This window comes from Mesoplodon bidens (genome assembly GCF_964165515.1).
Source record: "Mesoplodon bidens genome assembly, chromosome: 6".
Lineage (NCBI taxonomy): Eukaryota > Metazoa > Chordata > Mammalia > Artiodactyla > Ziphiidae > Mesoplodon > Mesoplodon bidens.
In genome coordinates, this window is record NC_138162.1 from 85377242 (window position 1) to 85396053 (window position 18812).

The window sequence follows — 18812 nt, forward strand, 5'->3', positions numbered from 1 at the left end:
CACAGCTAAGCCCAAAAAGGGGCCCTGAGGTCACCAGCCCTGTATGGATTACAAGTAAAGACTGGCTTCTAATGTTGCTCTATGTTAGAGGGATTTAGGCTTTATTTTTTAAAGATTCCAGGAAAACCACAAGAGAAGTTCAGCACTGTTCAAAAGAAGAAGTAAGGTCAAAGTTTAAGAAAGGTGGAGTTGAGAAATCCCCACATTTGAGAAAGCTAAAGACAGCATGAACACTGCAAGGAAGTGGTCAGTTCTAACAGACTGGGGCAGCGAGGGTGAAAGGAGATGAAAACCACTGACTCATGGCCTCCTCTTCCATTTGGCAGGCTGCCAAGTGCATTTACACATTCTTAGTTATTTCTGCAGGCACGTTGTAACTGCAAGGGATTTCTTAGCTCAGTGGTAACTGGGAGATGCCATGCAGGTAACTGAGCTGGGCCAGTGAATGGGAGGAGGAACGGACTCTCTACAGGGTGACCTGGAGGGTGTCACTGTGTGGCATTGGCTTCAACTGGATTGGACCGCCTCTGAGGATTAAATTACTTTCACGTATCTCTCTTCATTCATCCATTCATTCCTTTAGGAAACCCTATCCTTGCATAGATAGGGTTGTCAGGTGGTTTAAACCCAAAATTCCAGACATATGATAAAAATGTGTAGACCAAGTTAAGAAAAAAAAAAAACACCTACAAGTCCAGTGATATGGAAAACTTATTAGTTAGAGATGGTGGCCTGTACACATGTGTTTGTCTTGGTTCTCTCGAAAGACCCCATTAAAATGACAATGAATTTTATATTAGAGCACAAACGCATAAGGACAAAGAGAGTAGAGGAAACAGCAGGAAAGAAGGCAAGATGGAGAGCCAACAGACGAGTGGGAACTGACGTAGCCAGCTCAAAGAAGTGAAACCCTAAGCTGCCTGTGGTGGAAAAGGAGTCACCCACTCACTTTACACCACAGACCCCAGAAATGCTCAGGAATCCGTGACACCACGTATCTCTAAGATGCGGGAAAACAGGTTCAAAATCCTTTTAGGAAGCAGTTAGAAGCCCCACTCCCTTCTCAAAGTCCTGCAGCCGGGGGTCCGTTCCCCACCCTTGCACAGTACCGAAGGCTTGTCTGTAGAGCCGCATTGCCCTTTACAGTGGCCACTCAGCACATGTGGTTTTTGAGCACTTGAAATGTGGCTCTTCCGAATCGAGATGTGCTGTACGTGTGAAATACACACCAGACTTGAAGACTTAGTACAATAAAAAAAGAATGTGAAATACCTCTTGACGTTTTAAAAAATACTGATTACAAGTTGAAACAGTAGTGCTTTTGATATGTTGGGTTACATGAAACATGATTAAAATTCACTTCTCTTTTTTAAAATTTTTTTTAATATGACTGAGAGAAAATTTAAACTTATTTCCGTGGCTCCCATTATGTTTCTGTTGGACAGCGCTGCTCTAGAGAGTGTGAACCAAGCGTGACTTGGGGTCAAGGGCACGGCTGAGGGGTTTCCATACTGAAAACAGGGTGGCCAAGCGAAGGCTGACATGAAATAGTCAGACCTTAGCCTCTTCCCTTACTCAGATCCCAGGTTGCTGGCAGCTGGTCTGCTAACCTCAGGTTGGAGAGGGGAACACTTAGCCCAGAACAGCCTAGGAGAAGACCTACACAGATCCCCAAGCAAACCCCGGCAGCCCCTGCCATCTCCCCAGCATTCACTTCTGTGCATGAAGATGGGTTCCTGAAAACGCCTGCAACTCTCTTGGGGAGAATGTTGCTTCTCAGCCTGCACATCCCAGCCAGGAATGCCAGAGCCAACGTCCCTGCAGTTGGTGGATACAGAGCCCAGCTGCCTGGCTCTTCCACTGGGTAGACAACCCTGAGCTCTGTGACCCACAGGGACTTGAGTTCTGCAAAGTGCCGAGTTTGCTTGCCCTGGACAGCCTCCTTCCTCCCCCGCCTCACTTCTCTGCCTCCCCACCAGGCTTTCCTGAGATGACCCATGAAATTAATTTCCTGCACTCGGCTTCTTGTCTCTGGGTCTGCTTTGGGAGAACCTAAACCAAGACACATTTTTTTTTTTTTTCTAACGTTTATTTATTTATTTATTTTCTTATTAGTCATCCATTTTATACCCATCAGTGTATACACGTCAACCCCAATCTCCCAATTCATCCCACCACCACCACCTCTACCCCCCGCCGCTTTCCCCCTTTGGTGTCCATACGTTTTTTCTCTACTTCTGTGTCTCAATTTCTCCTCTGCAAACTGGTTCATCTGTACCATTTTCAAGGTTCCACATATATGCGTTAATATACGATATTTGTTTTTCTCTTTCTGACTTATTTCACTCTATATGACAGTCTCTAGATACATCCACGTCTTTACAAATGACCCAATTTCATTCCTTTTTATGGCTGAGTAATATTCCACTGTATATATGTACCACATCTTCTTTATCCATTCGTCTGTCAGTGGGCATTTAGGTTGCTCCCGTGACCTGGCTATTGTAAATAGTGTTGCAATGAACATTGGGGTGCATGTGTCTTTTTGAATTATAGTTTTCTCAGGGTATATGCCCAGTAGTGGGATTGCTGGGTCATACGGTAATTGTATTTTTAGTTCTTTAAGGAACCTCCATACTGTTCTCCATAGTGGCTGTATCAATTTACATTCCCACCAACAGTGCAAGAGGGTTCCCTTTTCTCCACACCCTCTGCAGCATTTGTTGTTTGTAGATTTTCTGATGATGCCCATTCTAACTGGTGTGAGGTGATACCTCATTGTAGTTTTGATTTGCATTTCTCTAATAATTAGTGATATCGAGCATCCTTTCATGTGTTTGTTGGCAATCTGTATATCTTCTTTGGAGGAATGTATATTTAGGTCTTCTGCCCATTTTTGGATTGGGTTGTTTGGTTTTTAAAAATTGAGCTGCATGAGCTGTTTATATATGTTAGAGATTAATCCTTTGTCCAGTGGTTCATTTGCAAATATCTTCTCCCATTCTGAGGATTGTCTTTTCGTCTTGTTTATGGTTTCTTTTGCTGTGCAAAAGCTTTGAAGTTTCATTAGGTCTCATTTGTTTAGTTTTGTTTTTATTTCCATTACTCTAGGAGGTGGATCAAAAAATATCCTGGTGTGATTTATGTCAAAGAGTGTTCTTCCTATGTTTTCCTCTAAGAGTTTTATAGTGTCCGGTCTTACATTTAGATCTCTAATCCATTTTGAGTTTATTTTTGTGTATGGTGTTAGGGAGTGTTCTAATTTCATTCTTTTACATGTAGCTGTCCAGTTTTCCCAGCACCTCTTATTGAAGAGACTGTCTTTTCTCCGCTGTATATCCTTGCCTCCTTTGTCATAGATTAGTTGACCATAGGTGTGTGGGTTTATCTCTGGGCTTTCTATCCTGTTCCATTGACTTATATTTCTGTTTTTGTGCCAGTACCATATTGTCTTGATTAGTGTTGCTTTGTAGTATAGTCTGAAGTCAGGGAGTCCGATTCCTTCAGCTCCGTTTTTTTCCCTCAAGACTGCTCTGGCTATTTGGGGTCTTTTGTGTCTCCACACAAATTTTAAGATTTTTTGTTCTAGTTCTGTAAAAAATGCCATTGGTACTTTGGTAGGGATTGCATTGAATCTGTAGATTGCTTTGGGTAGTAGAGTCATTTTCACAATATTCATTCTTCCAATCCAAGAACATGGTGTATCTCTCCATATGTTGGTATCATCTTTAATTTCTTTCATCAGTGTCTTATACTTTTCTGCATACAGGTCTTTTGTCTCCCTAGGTAGGTTTATTCCTAGGTATTTTATTCCTTTTGTTGCAGAGGTAAATGGGAGTGTTTCCTTAATTTCTCTTTCAGATTTTTCATCAGTGTATAGGAATGCAAGAGATTTCTGTGCATTAATTTTGTATCCTGCAACTTTACCAAATTCATTGATTAGCTCTAGTAGTTTTCTGGTGGCATCTTTAAGATTCTCTATGTATAGTATCATGACATCTGCAAACAGTGACAGTTTTACTTCTTCTTTTCCTATTTGTATTCCTTTTATTTCTTTTTCTTCTCTGATGCCATGGCTAAGACTTCCAAAACTATGTTGAATAAGAGTGGTGAGAATGGACATCCTTGTCTTGTTCCTGATCTTAGAGGAAGTGCTTTCAGTTTTTCACCATTGAGAATGATGTTTGCTATGGGTATGTTGTATATGCCTTTATTATGTTGAGGTAGTTTCCCTCTATGCCCACTTTCTGGAGAGTTTTTACTAGAAATGGGTGTTGAATTTTGTCAAAAGCTTTTTCTGCATCTATTGAGATGATCATATGGTTTTTATTCAATTTGTTAATATGGTGTATCACATTGATTTGCGTATATTGAAGAATCCTTGCATCTCTGGGATAAATCCCACTTGATCATGGTGTATGATCCTTTTAATGTGTTGTTGGATTCTGTTTGCTAGTATTTTGTTGAGTATTTTGCATCTTTATTCATCAGTGATATTGGTCTGTAATTTTCTCTCTTTTTTGTAGTGTCTTTGTCTGGTTTTGGTATCAGCATGATGGTGGCCTCATAGAATGGGTTTGGGAGTGTTCTTTCCTCTGCAATTTTTTGGAAGAGTTTGAGAAGGATGGGTGTTAGCTCTTGTCTAAATGTTTGATAGCATTCATCTGTGCAGCCATGTGGTCCTGGACTTTTGTTTGTTGGAAGATTTTTAATCACAGTTTCAATTTCATAACTTGTGATTGGTCTCTTCATATTTTCTTTTCTTCCTGGTTCAGTCTTGGAAGGTTATACCTTTCTAAGAATTTGTCCATTTCTTCCAGGTTGTCCCTTTTATTGGCATAGAGTTGCTTGTAGTAGTCTCTTAGGATGCTTTGTATTTCTGTGGTGTCTGTTGTAACTTCCCCTTTTTCATTTCTAATTTTATAGATTTGAATCCTCTCCTTCTTTTCCTTGATGAGTCTGGCTAATGGTTTATCAATTTTGTTTATCTTTTCAAGGAACCAGCTTTTAGTTTTATTGATCTTTGCTGTTGTTTTCTTTGTTTCTATTTCATTTATTTCTGCTCTGATCTTTATGATTTCTTTCCTTCTGCTAACTTTGGGTTTTGTTTGTTCTTCCTTCTCTAGTTCCTTTAAGTGTAAGGTTAGATTGTTTATTTGAGATTTTTCTTGTTTCTTGAGGTAGGCTTGTATAGTTATAAACTTCCCTCTTAGAACTGCTTTTGCTGCATCCCATAGGTTTTGGATCATTGTGTTCTCATTGTCATTTGTCTATAGGTATTTTTTGATTTCCTCTTTGATTTCTTCAGTGATCTCTTGGTTATTTAGCAACATATTGTTTAGCCTCCATGTGTTTTTGTTTTTTACATTTTTTTCCCTGTAATTGATTTCTAATCTCATAGTGTTGTGGTCAGAAAAGATGCTTGATATGATTTCAATTTTCTGAAGTTTACTGATGCTTGATTTGTGACCCAAGGTGTGATCTGACCTGGAGAATGTTCTGTGCGTACTTGAGAAGAAAGTGTAATCTGCTGTTTTTGGATGGAATGGCCTATAACTATCAATTAAATCTATCTGGTCTACTGTGTCATTTAAAGCTTGTGTTTCCTTATTAATTTTCTGTTTGGATGATCTGTCCATTGGTGTAAGTGAGGTGTTAAAGTCCCCCACTATTATTGTGCTACTGTCCATTTCCTCTTTTAGAGCTGTTAGCAGTCGCCTTATGTATTGAGGTGCTCCTGTGTTGGGTGCATAAATATTTATAATTGTTATATCTTTTTCTTGGATTGATCCCTTGATCATAAGGATACTTATGCAGTATCCTCCTTGTCTCTTGTAACATTCTTTATTTTAAAGTCTATTTTATGTGATGTGACTATTGCTACTCCACCTTTCTTTTGATTTCCATTTGCATGGAATATCTTTTTCCATTCCCTCACTTTCGGTCTGTATGTGTCCCTAGGTCTGAAGTGGGTCTCTTGTAGACAGCATATATATGGGTCTTGTTTTTGTATCCATTCAGCAACCCTTTGTCTTTTGGTTGGAGCATTTAATCCATTCATGTTTAAGGTAATTATCGATATGTATGTTCCTATTACCATTTTCTTAATTGTTTTGTGTTTGTTTTTGTAGGTCCTTTTCTCCTCTTGTGCTTCCCACTTAGAGAACTTCCTTTAACATTTGTTGTAGAGCTGGTTTGGTGGTGCTAAATTCTCTTAGCTTTTGCTTGTCTGTAGAGCTTTTGATTTCTCCATCTAATCTGAATGAGATCCTTGCCGGGTAGAGTAATCCTGGTTGTATGTTCTTCCCTTTCATCACTTTATGTATATTATGCCACTGTCTTCTGGCTTGTAGAGTTTCTGCTGAGAAATCAGCTGTTAACCTTATGGGAGTTTCCTTGTATGTTGTCGTTTTTCCCTTGCTGCTTTCAATAATTTTTCTTTGTCTTTAATTTTTGCCAATTTGATTACTATGTGTCTCGGCATGTTTCTCCTTGGGTTTATCCTGTATGGAACTCTGCACTTCCTGGACGTGGGTGACTATTTCCTTTCCCATATTAGGGAAGTTTTTGAGTATAATCTCTTCAAATATTTTCTCGGGTCCTTTCTCTCTCTCTTCTCCTTCTGAGACCCCTACAATGTGAATGTTGTTCCAGAGGTCTCTTAGGCTGTCTTCATTTCTTTTCATTCTTTTTCTTTATTCTGTTCCGCAGCAGTGAATTCCACCATTCTGCGTTCCAGGTCACTTATCCGTTCTTCTGCCTCCGTTATTCTGCTATTGATTCCTTCTAGTGTAGTTTTCATTTCAGTTATTGTATTGTTCATCTCTGTTTGTTCTTTAATTCTTCTAGGTCTTTGTTAAACATTTCTTGCATCTTCTCGATCTTTGACTCCATTCTTTTTCCGAAGTCCTGAATCATCTTCACTATCATTATTCTGAATTATTTTTCTGGAAGATTGCCTATCTCTACTTCATTTAGTTATTTTTCTGGGGTTTTATCTTGTTCCTTCATCTGGTACATAGCCCTCTGCCTTTTCATCTTGTCTATCTTTCTGTGAATGTGGTTTTTGTTCCACAGGCTGCAGGATTGTAGTTCTTCTTGCTTCTGCTGTCTGCCCTCTGGTGGATGAGGCTATCTAAGAGGTTTGTGGAAGTTCCCTGACGGGAGGGACTGGTGGTGGGTAGAACTGGCTCTTGCACTGGTGGGCAGAGCTCAGTAGAACTTTAATCCGCTTTTCTGCTGATGGGTGGGGCTAGGTACCCTGCCTGTTGGTTGTTTGGCCTGAGGCAACCCAACACTGGAGCCTACCCGGGCTCTTCGGTGGGGCTAATGGCAGACTCTTGGAGGGCTCATGCCAAGGAGTACTTCCCAGAACTTCTGCTGCCAGTGTCCTTGTCACTTGGTGAGCCACAGCTGCCCCCCACCTCTGTAGGAGACCTTCCATCACTAGCCGGTAGGTCTGGTTCAGTCTCCTATGGGGTCACTGCTCCTTCCCCTGGGCCCCGATGCACACACTACTTTGTGCGTGCCCTCCAAGAGTGGAGTCTCTGTTTCCCCCAGTCCTGCCGAAGTCCTGCAATCAAATCCCGCTAGCCTTCAAAGTCTGATTCTCTAGGAATTCCTCCTCCCGTTGCCAGACCCCCAGGTTGGGAAGCCTGATGTGTGGCTTAGAACCTTCACTCCAGTGGGTGGGCTTCTCTGGTATAAGTGCTCTCCAGTTTGTGAGTCACCCACCCAGCAGTTATGGGATTCGATTTTATTGTGATAGCACCCCTCTTACCGTCTCACTGCGGCTTCTCCTTTGTCTTTGCATGTGGGGTATCTTTTTGGTGAGTTCCAGTGTCTTCCTGTCGATGATTATTCAGCAGTTAGTTGTGATTCTGGTGTTCTCGAAAGAGGGAGTGAGAGCACGTCCTTCTACTCTGCCATCTTGAACCAATCTCACCAAGACACATTCTGAGAGTGGAGGTTCTTCAGGAAAACAGCCCAGCTGTGTCCCTCTGCAGGGGAGCTGCTGTGCATTCACCCCACCCACGCTCTCAGCTCTTTCCAGAGCCTACTTTTAAATATGAGCAGGGAGCCCAAACCACCAGACATTGGAGGGAATCCTCTAATGATTCAGAGAGCAAAACAACATTGTTTTTTAAATGATAATCTATTTTATGGCTCATTTTTGTGCCCTGCTTGTGCATGGAAGTAATATTTGCCATAAGAATAAGACTGAATGCATAAAAAGGATGTGTGTGTGTCTGTGCCTCTTTCACTAAACAGAAAGCTGAACTAGTAGGCTGACTGACTCCTACCTATGCCAGGTGCCTCTCACTGAGTCACATGCTGGAATGCAGAGATGACAGTCAGTCCCTGCTTTCAAGGCGGTACAGTCCAAGAGAGAAGTCAGCCAAGAGGGGAGATGCTTATTGTGCCACAGGAAAGAGTGGGATAGACTCTGCACAGTAGGGTAAGGGTGCCCAAGTGGCCCGAAAACAAACAGGCTGGGGGAGGGCACGAGGAAACATGTACAGAGGGCCACCTGGATGCAGCAGAAGGAAGGACATTCCCAGCAAGGACCACGGAAGGGACCACATGCAGAAAACTGAAATATCCTGAGGTGTCTACAGTGAAGGGTATGAACAGGAAAGGGTCCAGGAATGGGGCTGGAGGGGAGCCTGGGCCTGACTTATTATGCCAAGGAAGTGGAATGACTTTCTACAGGAACCCAGGCATCATTGAAAGGCTCTGGGCAGCTTCACCTAAAGATAGAATGTCTTCAGTGGCCTCCACAGTCTTTCCTTAGTGGCCAGATGCCCCCTGCCCCTGTAGAGGAAATGCAAGCAACCACTACCTACCTACCTCTGTATCTTTTTTTAAATTTGAAGTATAGTTAATTTACAATGTTATGTTAGCTTCAAGTCTACAGGAAAGTGATTCATTTACATATATATATATAATATATATTTGTGTGTGTGTGTGTGTGTGTATATATATATATATATATATATATATATATATATATATACACACACACACTTTTTCAGATTCTTTTCCATTATAGGTTATTAGAAGATACTATGGTTCCCTGTGCTATACAGTAGGTCTTTGCTGTTTACCTATTTTATATATAGTAGTGTGTATCTGTTCATTGCAATCTCCTAATTTATCCCCCCCACCCCCGCTATCCCCTTTGGTAACCATAAGATTGTTTTCTGTGGCTGTGAGTCTATTTCTGTTTTGTAAATAAGATCATTTGTATCATTTTTTTAGATTCCACATAAGTGATATCATATGATATTTATCTTTTTTTGTCTGACTTACTTCACTTAATATGCTAATCTCTAAGTCCATCCATGCTGCTGCAAATAACGTGATTTCATTCTTTTTTATGGCTGACTAATATTCCATTATATATATATAATATACATATATACAAATATATACATATATATTATATATATATCACATCTTCTTTATTCATTCATCTGTTGAGGGACATTTAGGTTGCTTCCATGTCTTGGCTATTGTAAATAGTGCTGCTATGAACATTGGGTGCATGTATCCTTTTGAATTATGGTTTCCTCTGGATATATGCCCAGGAGTGAGATTGCAGGATCGTAGGGTAACTCTATTTCTAGTTTTTTAAGGGACCTCCATACTGTTCTCCATAGTGGCTGCAGCAACTTAAATTCCCACCAACAGTGTAGGAGGGTTCCCTTTTCTCTGCACCCTCTCCAGCATTTGTTATTTGTAGACTTTTTAAATAATGGCCATTCTGACTGGTGTGAGGTGGTACCTCATTGTAGTTTTGATTTGCATTTCTCTAGTAGTTAGTGATGCTAAGCATCTTTTCATGTGCCTGTTGGCCATCTGTATATCTTCTTTGGAGATCTGTATCTCTTGATGCCTGTGGCGCTAGGTGCCTGGCAGTGCTGTGAAGTGTGCTTTTTGTGCTTTAAGTGTCCCCTCCCCCCATGAGTGATATCCATGTTTTTGTTTCTCTCACTCAGCGTCTCCATTTGGCCCAGGGCCTCTCACCAAGGATCTGAGTGGCAGGCATTCCTCCTGCTGAGACCCGTTCACTTAGAGTGAGGAGTCAGTGGATTGGATGCTCTGATCCTGGTGAGTGTAAAATTCTTTCCAAGTTACACGAGATCATCTTAAACCAGTTACATGAGAAAAGTCTCTAGAAAGCACTAAGAATGATAAGGGGAGAATGTCAGGCTCCTGACAGGGTGACAGGGAAGAGATCTGCTGGTAGAAGTCCTCATGACGCCCCTAAATCATCACCCAGACACAGGGGACCTGGAGCGGCATAAACAGGCAAAGGAAGGAAGATGTTTTAGAGAGCTGAGCAGGGTCTGCCAGGCAGCCCTTAAAACCATCTGCAGGCAGCACAGTAGGGCTTTCTGACAGTATAGAGCAAGAGAATGGGTGTGGCTGTTAGAATAAAACAATCTGGGGCTTCCCTGGTGGCGCAGTGGTTGAGAGTCCGCCTGCCGATGCAGGAGATGTGGGTTTGTGCCCCGGTCCGGGAAGATCCCACATGCCGCAGAGCTGCTGAGCCTGTGAGCCATGGCCGCTGAGCCTGCACGTCCGGAGCCTGTGCTCTGCAACGGGAGAGGCGACAACAGTGAGAGGCCTGCGTACCGAAAAAAAAAAAAAAAAAAATCTACAAAAATAGGTGATTGTGGGCTAAATATGGCCTGTGGGCCACAGTTTGCCAACTCTGGTATAGAGGTAAAAAAAATTATGGGCTTTGGACACACATAGACATGAACTCAAATCCTAGCTCAAGTATCTACCAGGTATGTGGTTTTATGAAGGTTAGTTGACCTCTCCAATCCTCATTTCTCTTGAATGTAAAATGGGATAGTCATACTCACATCTAGTGTAGTGACAAGGCTAAGATTCTAAATGTAAAGACCTTAACACTATGCCTGGCACATGTAGGCACCTAACAAATATTAGTCCCTCTTCTCTACTTTGACTTTTCCTTAAGCTGACATTGTTTAAAATGTGTGAATATTGGGACTTCCCTGGTGGTGCAGTGGTTAAGAATCTGCCTGCCAATGCAGGGGACACAGGTTCGAGCCCTGGTCTGGGAAGATCCCACAGGCCGTGGAGCAACTAAGCCCATGTGCCACAACTACTGAGCCTGCACTCTAGAGCCCGCGAGCCACATCTACTGAGCGCATGTGCCAAAACTACTGAAGCCTACGTGCCTAGAGCCTGCGTACTGCAATGAAGAGTAGCCCCCGCTCGCCGCAACTAGAGAAAGCCTGCACGCAGCAATGAAGACCCAACACAGCCAAAAATAAATAAATAAAATAAAATTTAAAAAAATATGTGGGTATCAATAAGTACTCATTGGTCGATCCCTTGGTTGATTGAGTGATCAGATGGCAGATCCCAGAGAGGTAGGGTGTGAGTCAGGATATTTTTGGGGTCCCATATTTCTTGGATGGGGTATACTTGGGATGCTGTGTAAAGTTTGGAAGTCACTAAAGGGATTTGAAGGTTTTCCTTTCAGTTAGTTGCAGGCAAAATAAATTGTTTGGCTAATTGAAGCAAAAAAGAAATTTACTGGTAGAGTATGGTGTAGCTCAGAAGCTCCAAGAGAAGCTGGGGAATTAGATTTAGAGCTGATTAGGCAGCTAAAGGGAGCCTCAGAAGCAGGAATTTCACATCAGACTTGCCAGAAGTCTTTGTTTCTTTTATATTGAAGTATTTATCTTAACATTCAAAGTCCCATGGAGAGTTCAGATTGAATGAGCTTGGTTCTCTCTCTGCTATTTCACTATATGAGAGAGGAAAGAGGAAGGATCTTGGCCAGGATCCTCCAGGGACCCATTGACTTCCTTAGTGGGGGAGCCAGCACCTGGTTGAGTAAACTAGATTGTGGCCACAATAAGCTCTTATGAAGAGAAATTTCTCAGACTCAACAAAAGGCATAAGCATTCTTGGGCTGAAAGGCCCCTTGTTCATCTGGTACGATTTCTCAACCTTGGCACTGTTGACATTTGGGGCAGAATAATTCTTTGTTGTGGGGAGCTGTCTTGTAGAATGTTTAGCAGCATCCTGGTCTCTACCAAGTAGATGCTAGTAGCAGTGCTCCCTCCTCCTCCCATGTCCCTGGGGAAGGAGGCAAAAATCACCCCAGGTTGAGAACTGTAGGACTGCTTCGTATCCTGGGGATCCTCTGAATGTTATGCCCGGTTAGGGCTTATGTAACCAGTCCCTCAAGGACTTGGTCAGCCTTGAGGGTAGACTCAGTTAGTACTTGGGATCCACTCTACTTCCTGAGTGGATGCTATATTATTTCACTTACCACAAAATATTTTAATAACGTTTTAAATATGACAATTTCTAAACAGCCCCAGATTCAGGTAAGGCTTTGCCTCTCCGGTGTTCTAGACACTCCAAGGTGAATACATGAAACAGTGAATGAATAAATATATGAATGGAAAAGAGAGAAAGATGCATCCACTTTTATTCTGCCTGCACAGTGGCTATAGTAGTTCTTTCTTTTCGCACCATCCCAGTGCCAATGTCCGTTTTTTCCTTTCTGATTTCGTTCGAGGAGTTACCTCCCCCTCTTCCACAAATCATGCAGTTGTGGTAGGACTGGGAAACCTGATCCTGCTTTCCTACTGAGGAAGCCCAAGGTCCCTGGGGGATTCCTTCTCTCACATCACCGTACATCGTAGCGGCATCTGACTCCAGCTCAACCAGTTAGAATTTTTCTCCCAGGAGCTTGAGGGCTAAAGGGCAAAGAAGGGGGGAGGGGGAAGAAGAGGAATGGATAACTGTGGAATGTTGGCTTCCAAAGGGATTGAGAGCATCTGCTTCATCGTGCCCACTGCCCTGAGGAGGCAGATGGGCTCAGCAGCATTCGGTGACTTTCCCAAAGTTGCTCTGTCAGGAAAGAGAAGGCTAATGGGGCCTCTGGGGAAGAAAAGAGAGAAAAAGAGACAGACATGGGGGGAAGAGGGAGAGGGAAACCAGGCAAGAAGGAGGAGAAGCTGTTGCTCAGGAAAGGCATTGGTGTGATCCACCCACTCATGACTTGGGGCTGTAGCTTGCCCACCAGACCTCAGGTTCTGCGGGGAATGAGTCACTCAGGGCCTCACCAACTCATGGTGACCATTCCATTACGTCCTTTGGAAACATGTGAGGCTGTGCTTCTGGGCAACAGCTTCACCTTTAAAACAGCAACTACCACTACTATTGCTGCTATCTGTTATTAAGCTCTATGTTCTCTGTTGGCCCATGGCATATATTGAATATTTTCTCATTGATTCCTCTCAGAAAGCCAGTGAGATAGGTGTTAGTATTGGCCCCATCTTATGGATGAAGATATTGAAGTTCAGAGAAGTTAACTTGCCCAAGGGCAGAAACAGGATTTGAACCAAGGTCTGACTTCACTGCAAGGCCTTGACTACAGACAGTGGCGGCTTTCCAGCCTAGAACCTCCTAGCTCCAGGCCCTGGAAAAATGGAGGAGAGGGAGTGAGAGTTCCCCACATCCGAGGCCAGCTCACATCCACGCGGATCTCTATGCCTTCAGCTTTTGAAGCAGGACTTAACTTTTTGAACCTGACTTTGATCTGGCTTTGGAAACGCAGCTGTCTCCCGATGCAGGTACCCCACTCTCCATCTGGTGACTTAGCTTGCTTTCCATCTCCTCCTCCCTCCCTTGGTCTATGGGTCAGCGGGCTACTCGATAGCACCTTGGCCAGAGAATCAATGGATAAGGAAAGGAAGCGAAGGAAAACTTAGCCCAACTCTTGTTACCTGAGGCAGCAGCTGAAATCAATGCCCACAAAGGGGGGTTTGTATTTCCCATGAATTTAAAATGTGCCTGTCACTCATGCTACCAAATGTCCTGAGCTGGTGATCCAAGAGAGAATGCGATCATTGTGCAAGCAGGACAGTTTATAAGGAAATAGCACGCAGATATGCAGGGAAAACGCAACGCCAAGGAGCTGACTATTCAGCTGTTTCTATGTTGCTCCAGCCTTGGTGGGGGGAGGGGGAGGAGTGGCACTGGTGAAAAGCCCAAGACCCCCCGAGACAAGGGGGTTCAAGGCCTGCTCCCCACTCTCTCTGTGGGTCCAAATCATGCTCCCCACTGCCTCTGTGCTGCTTCCTCACTCCTCACCTGAGGGAGGCTGTCCTTTCTATACGCTGTTTCCAGTCCTGGTCAGGGAACACACAAGCTTGGTTTTTAAACTGAGGTGTCTGGATGTCGGAAAGATGCGATAAAATTATCAGCAGCTACTGAGCCAATATTGGCTTCTAACAAGCTTGGCCATTGGGAGGATATTTTCTGGTGGGCTTGACTGAAGTTTTGGAGGGAACGGAGGCCATTCCCGTCAGAGGAGTAACAGGTGCCTTTTCAAAACTTCTTTCTTTTCTTTTTTTAAAAATGCTCTCTGACACGGACAAGGGGAGCCACCGTTGTGTAAGAAAATACCGTTTTGGTTTACAGCGCAGAGGTGCAGTGAAGCTTTGCTCCCAAGCTGAGGGGCGATTCTGTTTTAGCTGAAGAGTGATTCTATTTTACTTCTGAGGTTGAAAGTGAAACAAGAAAATAAGCTTCCTAATTCTGACTTAAGTTCTTTTTTAAAATTATTATTCTTAGGAACATCTTCAATGTCAAAGAGAATTACATTTTCCACCCTCTTCTCTCCCCCTCTTCTTTTTTTTTTCTTATTTTACATCTTTATTGGAGTAATATTGCTTTACAATGGTGTGTTAGTTTCTGCTTTATAACAAAGTGAATCAGTTATACATATACATATGTCCCCATAACTCTTCCCTCCTATGTCTCCCTCCCTCCCACCCTCCCTATCCCACCCCTCTAGGTGGTCACAAAGCACCGAGCTGATCTCCCTGTGCTATGCGGCTGCTTCCCACTAGCTATTTATTTTATGTTTGGTAGTGTATATATGACCATGCCACTCTCTCACTTTGTCACAGCTTAGCCTTCCCCCTCCCCATATCCTCAAGTCCATTCTCTAGTAGATCTGTGTCTTTATTCCCGTCTTGCCCCCTAGGTTCTTCATGACCTTTTTTATTTTTAAGATTCCATATATATGTGTTAGCATACGGTATTTGTTTTTCTCTTTCTGACTTACTTCACTCTGTTTGACAGACTCTAGGTCCATCCACCTTACTACAAATAATTCAATTTCGTTTCTTTTTATGGCTGAGTAATATTCCATTGTCTATATGTGTCACATCTTCTTTATCCATTCGTCTGTTGATGGACACTTAGGTTGCTTCCATGTCCTGGCTATTGTAAATAGAGCTGCAATGAACATTTTGGTACATGACTATTTTTGAATTATGGTTTTCTCAGGGTATATGCCCAGTAGTGGGATTGCTGGCTCGTATGGTAGCTCTATTTTTAGTTTTTTAAGGAACCTCCATACTGTTCTCCATAGTGGCTGTATCAACTTACATTCCCACCAACAGTGCAAGGGGGTTCCCTTTTCTCCACACCCTCTCCAGCATTTATTGTTTGTAGTTTTTTTTTTTTGTTTTTTTTTTTTGCTGTACGCGGGCCTCTCACTGTAGTGGCCTCTCCCTTTGTGGAGCACAGGCTCCGGACGCGCAGGCTCAGCAGCCATGGCTCACGGGCCCAGCTGCTCCGCAGCATGTGGGATCCTCCCGGACTGGGGCACGAACCTGTGTCCCCTGCACCGGCAGGCAGACTCTCAACCACTGTGCCACCAGGGAAGCCCTGTTTGTAGATTTTTTGATGATGGCCATTCTGACCAGTGTGAGATGATATCTCATTGTAGTTTTGATTTTCATTTCTCTAATTAATGATGTTGAGCATTCTTTCACGTGTTTGTTGGCAATCTGTATATCTTCTTTGGAGAAATGTCTCTTTAGGTCTTCTGCCCATTTTTGGATTGGGTTGTTTGTTTCTTTGATATTGAGCTCATGAGCTGCTTATAAATTTTGGAGATTAATCCTTTGTCAGTTGCTTCATTTGCAAATATTTTCTCCCATTCTGAGGGTTGTCTTTTCGTCTTGTTTATGGTTTCCTTTGCTGTGCAAAAACTTTTAAGTTTCATTAGGTCCCATTTGTTTATTTTTGTTTTTATTTCCATTTCTCTAGGAGGTGGGTCAAAAACAATCTTGCTGCGATTTATGTCATGGAGTGTTCTGCCTGTTTTCCTCTAAGAGTTTGATGGTCTCTGGCCTTACATTTAGGTCTCTAATCAATTTTGAGTTTATTTTTGTGTATGGTGTTAGGGAGTGTTCTAATTTCATTCTTTTATATGTGGCTGTCTAGTTTTCCCAGCACCACTTATTGAAGAGGCTCTCTCTTCTCCACTGTATATTCTTGCCTCCTTTGTCAAAGATAAGGTGACCATATGTGGGTGGGTTTATCTTTGGTCTTTCTATCCTGTTCCATTGATCTATATTTCTGTTTTTGTGCCAGTACCATATTGTCTTGATTACTGTAGCTTTGTACTATAGTCTGAAGTCCGGGAGCCTGATTCCTCCAGCTCCGTTTTTCTTTCTCAAGATTACTTTGGCTATTCGGGGTCTTTTGTGTTTCCATACAAATTGTGAAATTTTTTGTTCTAGTTCTGTGAAAAAGGCCAGTGGTAGTTTGATAGGGATTGCATTGAATCTGTAGATTGCTTTGCGTAGTAGAGTCATTTTCACAATGTTCATTCTTCCAATCCAAGAACATGGTATATCTCTCCCTCTATTTGTATCATCTTTAATTTCTTTCATCAGTGTCTTATAATTTTCTGCATATAGGTCTTTTGTCTCCTTAGGTAGGTTTATTCCAAGATATTTTATTCTTTTTGTTGCAGTGGTAAATGGGAGTGTTTTCTTAATTTCACTTTCAGATTTTTCATCATTTGTGTATAGGAATGGAAGAGATTTCTGTGCATTAATTTTGTATTCTGCTACTTTACCAAATTCATTGATTAGCTCTAGTAGTTTTCTGGTAGCATCTTTAGGATTCTCTATGTATAGTATCATGTCATCTGCAAACAGTGACAGCTTTACTTCTTCTTTTCCGATTTGTATTCCTTTTATTTCTTTTTCTTCTCTGATTTCTGTGGCTAAGACTTCCAAACCTATGTTAAATAATAGTGGTGAGAGTGGGCAACCTTGTGTTGTTCTTGATCTTAGTGGAAATGGTTTCAGTTTTTCACCATTGAGAATACCTATTGGCTGGGGGTTTGTCATATGTGGCCTTCATTATGTTGAGGAAAGTTCCCTCTGTGCCTACTTTCTGGAGGGTTTTTATCATAAATGCATGTTGAATTTTGTTGAAAGCTTTCTCTGCATCAATTGAGATGATCATATAGCTTTTCTCCTTCAATTTGTTAATATGGTGTATCACATTCACTGATTTGCGTATTTTGAAGAATCCTTGCATTCCTGGGATAAACCCCACTTGATCATGGTGTATGATCCTTTTAATGTGCTGTTGGATTCTGTTTGCTAGTATTTTGTTGAGGATTTTTGCATCTATGTTCATCAGTGATATTGGTGTGTAGTTTTCTTTTTTTGTGAAATCTTTGTCTGGTTTTGGTATCAGGGTTATGGTGGCCTCATAGAATGAGTTTGGGAGTGTTCCTCCCTCTGCTATATTTTGGAAGAGTTTGTGAAGGATAAGTGTTAGCTCTTCTCTAAATGTTTGATAGAATTCGCCTGTGAAGCCAACTGTTCCTGGCCTTTTGTTTGTTCGAAGATTTTTAATCACAGTTTCAATTTCAGTGCCTGTGATTGGTTTGTTTATATTTTCTATTTCTTCCTGATTCAGTCTTGGAAGGTTGTGAATTTCTAAGAATTTGTCCATTTCTTCCAGGTTGTCCATTTTATTGGCATAGAGTTGCTTGTAGTAATCTCTCATGATCTTTTGTATTTCTGCAGTGTCAGTTGTTACTTCTCCTTTTTCATTTCTAATTCTATTGATTTGAGTCTTCTCCCTTTTTTTCTTGATGAGTCTTGCTAATGGTTTATCAATTTTGTTTATCTTCTCAAAGAACCAGCGTTTAGTTTTATTGATCTTTGTGATAGTTTCCTTCATTTCTTTTTTATTTATTTCTGATCTGAGCTTTATGATTTCTTTCCTTCTGCTAACTTTGGGTTTTTTTGTTCTTCCTTCTCTAATTGCTTTAGGTGTAAGGTTAGGTTTTTATTTGAGATGTTTCTTGTTTCTTAAGATAGGATTGTATTGCTATATACTTGCCTCTTAGAATGGCTTTTGCTGCATCTCATAGGTTTTGGGTCATCGTGTTTTCATTGTCATTTCTTTCTAGGTAGTTTTTGATTTCGTCTTTGATTTCTTCAGTGATCTCTTGCTTATTAAGTAGTGTGTTGTTTAACCTGTATGTATTTGTATTTTTTTACAGATTTTTCCCTGTAATTGATATCTAGTCTCATAGCGTTGTGGTTGGAAAAGATACTTGATACAATTTCAATTTTCTTAAATTTACCAAAGCTTGATTTGTGACCCAAGATATGATCTATCCTTGAAGATGTTCCATGAGCACTTGAGAAGAATGTGTATTGTGTTGTTTTTGGATGGAATGTCCTATAAATATCAATGAAGTCCATCTTGTTTAATGTATCATTTAAAGCTTGTGTTTCCTTATTTATTTTCATTTTGGATGATCTGTCCATTGGTGAAAGTGGGGTGTTAAAGTCCCCTACTATGATTGTGTACCTGTCATTTTCCCCTTTTATGGCTGTTAGCGTTTGCCTTATGTATTGAGGTGCTCTTACGTTGGGTGCGTAAATATTTACAATTGTTATATCTTCTTCTTGGATTGG

The 18812-nt window shown here is 41.7% G+C and overlaps 1 protein-coding gene across 3 annotated transcripts in view; it reads left to right on the top strand.

Annotated features, from left to right (window-relative positions):
* Positions 1-18812, top strand: part of GCNT1 (glucosaminyl (N-acetyl) transferase 1) — a 202979-nt gene that overhangs the window by 124624 nt on the left and 59543 nt on the right. For all 3 annotated transcript variants that reach the window (XR_014016051.1, XR_014016052.1, XR_014016053.1), the window contains one exon: positions 10002-10113. The gene's annotated coding sequence lies outside the window, so the exon portion shown is untranslated. The remainder of the gene's footprint in view (positions 1-10001; positions 10114-18812) is intronic.